Source organism: Spinacia oleracea, chromosome 6, assembly GCF_020520425.1.
Source record: "Spinacia oleracea cultivar Varoflay chromosome 6, BTI_SOV_V1, whole genome shotgun sequence".
Classification (NCBI taxonomy): domain Eukaryota; kingdom Viridiplantae; phylum Streptophyta; class Magnoliopsida; order Caryophyllales; family Amaranthaceae; genus Spinacia; species Spinacia oleracea.
The window spans coordinates 56,335,123-56,339,265 of record NC_079492.1 but is presented as its reverse complement, the minus strand read 5'-3'; the positions used below and the strand labels follow the sequence as shown (position 1 = coordinate 56,339,265).

General features: G+C 35.6%; 1 long non-coding RNA gene across 1 annotated transcript; it reads left to right on the top strand.

Annotated features, from left to right (window-relative positions):
- The first annotated feature begins 853 nt into the window (after positions 1-853).
- On the top strand, positions 854-3,832 carry LOC110786469 (uncharacterized). Its single transcript, XR_002532881.2, has 3 exons — positions 854-1,378; positions 2,158-2,236; positions 3,430-3,832. It is a non-coding gene; the product is annotated as an uncharacterized lncRNA (long non-coding RNA).
- Positions 3,833-4,143: the final 311 nt, after the last annotated feature.

Below are 4,143 nucleotides of genomic sequence, written 5' to 3'. Positions count from 1 at the left end.
AGTAAAAGTACTTATTGCCTAAGAAGCAATAAAACAGGGTTGTTTACGAGTTCTTCACTGAACTTGGGTGGATCACATGTCTGCTGACTTGATGGTTCTTCATTGCAAAATGTGTAGAACCACTATCGAAGTAAGAAAAGACTAGATCACATAATAAACAAACTCAAAAGACCTTATCATCATATCTCGAAGAACATTAGTTGAAAAGGATATTAAGATTGGCAAAGCATGATAAACTAAACCTATGCAACAAGTGAGAAGCAACACTCACATTGTAGCACTGGAAATCAAGCATAGTTTTGAATTCCACTAATTGTTTTAAAGATGGGTTTGAGGCCCATGGTTGTAAAACATTGGGGTTGAACATTTATCATATATGAAATGTATTTTCATATTCCATTTAATCTTGGTTTAGTATTAAATGATGAGTCCCTTCAATTTGACGATATATTCAAAATAGACTGTCAGGACAAGTCCTGTGATTAAGAAATGTCTATCAAGTGAACTTGAATGTTAAAAGTTGAAAATGGTCCCTGGACGGAGTTTTCTATAAAGATGGAAGCATAGAAAACGTTAGACGAATAGAATGCAAGATGACTAGTAGTTCTGTTTCTTGAACTATGTGGACATGGCAATGTCGCAATCATTTGCATACATACTTATAACACTAGAGGAAAAATCTCCATGTGCTTCCCTTCAAGTGCAGCTCATTTAGTAAATTGGCAGCACTTGAGAGCACTAAAAAAAACAAATAATACATTTTCACAAGTGCGGGCTCATTTTAAAAAATTGGAGCACTTGAGTTCAAGTGCGGGCTTTAAATTCAAGTGCGGGATCATTTTACAAAAGAGCCGCACAAAATATTTCTAAAAATATTTCCCAAAATATTTTCATTTCCCGCTTCTCCTCCTTCCCCTTCTCTGGTTCCCGCTTCTCTCTCCTTCCCCTCTCTAGTTATCTGGTTCTCTGCTCAATCCCCTTCTCTAGCTTCTAACAAGCTGTTGATGTTCCCCCTACCACAGACGTTTTTCCCTTACCGTCGACGCTTCCTCTTCCAGCCGTGGATTAAAAACCCTAATTTGTAATTGTAACCTGCTTGTTGATGTTGATTGATGTTGGTTTGAGCAGTTGAGCTTCATGATTCAACCTCTAGTGAGCGTCGCTTCTCTTGCTACTCCTATCAATTTTTGTTTTACATATTCTTTCTATGTATTTGAAGTTTTATTTTTCTAGGGTTTCTTTGTATTTCAGACTCTAAATTTTTATAATTTCTTTTTGGTTGATATTGTGGTGACAAATTCGATTGGGGGAGGAGAAGAGAAATCTGAAGATTTTGTATTTTTTCCCCATCAACCTTCAACATCGAACTCGTAAGGAGGTTTGTTAATCTAATTTCTTAAATTTACTTCTAAACTACTATTTAATTTTGTGCTTGATCTAGTTTCTTTTGTGTTGTAGCTTTCTTTTTTCTTGCTTTGGTGGGTAAAAATTTGGAATTTTTTGGGTGCATAATGTAATGAAATAGTTTTAATATCAGTCTAATTACAGGGAAGTCAGTCTAATTACACTGAAGGTGATTTATGTCAGCTGGTTTTTTAGGAGTTTCTTATTGATGGGAGTCCAATAAGATCAAGGGTGTAGTCGTGTAGAAGCTAGTGTGAATAACTGATAATATTTGGTGAGGAACGACCGAATGAATCATACTAACTACCTAGTTTCCCTAGTTCTCTTGAAAATTCGTTCTATTCGCACGATATACTTTTAATAGAAGAGCGGACATTCATGCTTCCTAGTTCTCTTGAAAATTCTTTCTATTCACAGGTTTTTTTTATACTTTTTCTGTAACTCGCGAAGAAGGGAGAGAATGAGCAAAACTGGACAACAAACAATCTTCCAGGTTAACTGATGAACTAGAGTTTCACAGAACATCATTGTCTGAAGTAACATTTACGAAAACGCCACAAGTTGAGTTGAACTATTCTGTAATTGCGGTGCATTTTCTAATGACCGTTGTTAATGAAATCTTGCTAATTATGTTTCGTGTAGCTATCACTAAGATCCCAGTCCCACTAGTTATGATATGTAGGCTTGTCGAGGTAGGTAACAAGATTTTGGTTGGGACGAGTTCTAATCTTTTCAAATCTTTATGCTTTATAGAGGCGGTATCTTGCTTGGAGCAGGCTGTAAATAGCTTCCTTGGAATGGAAAACTCAATATGTGTGCTAGATTCTATAAGGTAAACTAAATGGTTTAAAGTTGGTTTTGCTCTATTTGGTTGATACACGAGTTAATTTCTTTCTAATATCTCTATAATATCACCTTTTAACTTTATTTTTAATTAGGTCGATTTTGATGATGATTAGAAACTATTTCGTTTGTGATTATGCACATAACGCCTGATCAATTGCACAGGGGTCATTATATCCTTTATATGAAAGGGATAATGACAATTTATTTGCTCCTTATCACTCATGATTCATCTCATTTGCATAGGAAATCGCCGTAATATATGAGACTGATAAAAATTTGGAGCAGGCTATTGCTTAGTATGAGAAAGCTGCATATCTTTTTAAAAGTGAAGAGGTGACAACCTCTGTAAACTAGAACAGACAGAAAGTTGCACAATATTTTGCACAGTTGGAACAATATGTTTTCTCCCCTCCATCCTTTCTTTTGTTACAATTTAGTGTTGCTTGTTCTGCTCGTTGATCTCTTCTTGGTCTACCCACTCACTATGATTATGTGACATGCTTTTTCCAATAATTACGGGACTGGCATGACGGTAGTTCTCATAGTGGATCAATTTCATTTGTTTATTGCTAAGAACCCCATCTTAGGCTTTTACTAGAAAGTTGTGTCAACATTATTATTTATGCTTGAGCCTAGATGTTCATCGGAGGGTCAGAATTTGATTATTTATTGAATTGTGAAATAATAGAATTGTCTATGTGTGGAACATTTTGGCATATTGCGGCATTGCACAGTGCTACAGTGGGTACTTGTGTGATTTTATGCACAAGTAGTTTATATCTTGAGAGTTGATCAGAAATTTGCCTATGACAATAATGTTATGTGAGACTATAGTTCATCAGTGAACCTGACAAATTGTTTGTTGGCTAGTCCTGTTGCAACATATCAATCATATTCTGCTTAGTTGTGATGCAAAATGGTTCTTCTTGGTCAAGGAAGTTTGGGTTGCGCTGGAATTGTAGTTTTATTTTCAAAGAGGGGGGGGTGGAGCTAATATAAGTGTAAATTATGTTTTCCTTGGTAAATTGGTGACACAATATGTCAACAGCAGGTTGTTAGGCTTCTTTAAAGTTTAGTTGAATGGTTACTATTAGCCCCAAATCTATCTCTAACTATACATTTCTAGTCTAATCTCACCAGAAATGATAATTAGGGATATAATTTCTAATTGGCATGCAGATGTCGAGAGTGAGCAGATCAAAGATAGTGGGATGCCTTGGTTGTGGTTCAGTCATACAATCCCAGATGTAAAGTTCCGTATAGCAGTATCTCAATAAGTGATTTGGACCTTTGCTTATCCAAAGCATTGCTACTGCTCAAAACTGTGGTAATATATTTCATCTGTGAGAGCTATTCGGGATTGCCGGATCAGCAGTATAGTATCATTTTTCGGAAGTAGAAACCACATTCATTATTGATGTTATTAATCATATTATTAGTAATATATGACCATTTTATGATGGCTATGATATGATCTTGAGATTAAAAGATCTGCACCCTCGTCTTAGTGCATTGGCTATCACGTTTACTGTCAACACTCTAGATCTTTTTCGCAGTGGAATCAATATTGTAATCTATCCTACTTTATTGTCGTGCTAATATCACTGACTCACCACCACTAGTTAAATGGCACGGTGACTTTGTTACTTCAGTTACTCAAAACCAGTTGAATGTTGTGTTAATTATCTTTGGATGAGATGAAACCTTTTAGTATTCGTTATCTGGAGTCCTAGAGCTCACTTGTAACCAGTAAGCAACTAGTTTATTTGTTCTAATCTTCTGATCATATCTATAACTTTCCCCTTCCATCATTCTGATTCATAGTGTTTGTCATTTGTGATTAATCGTTCTCCTGTCAGGAACTTTGTTTTTTGAATTATATTTATTCCGTTG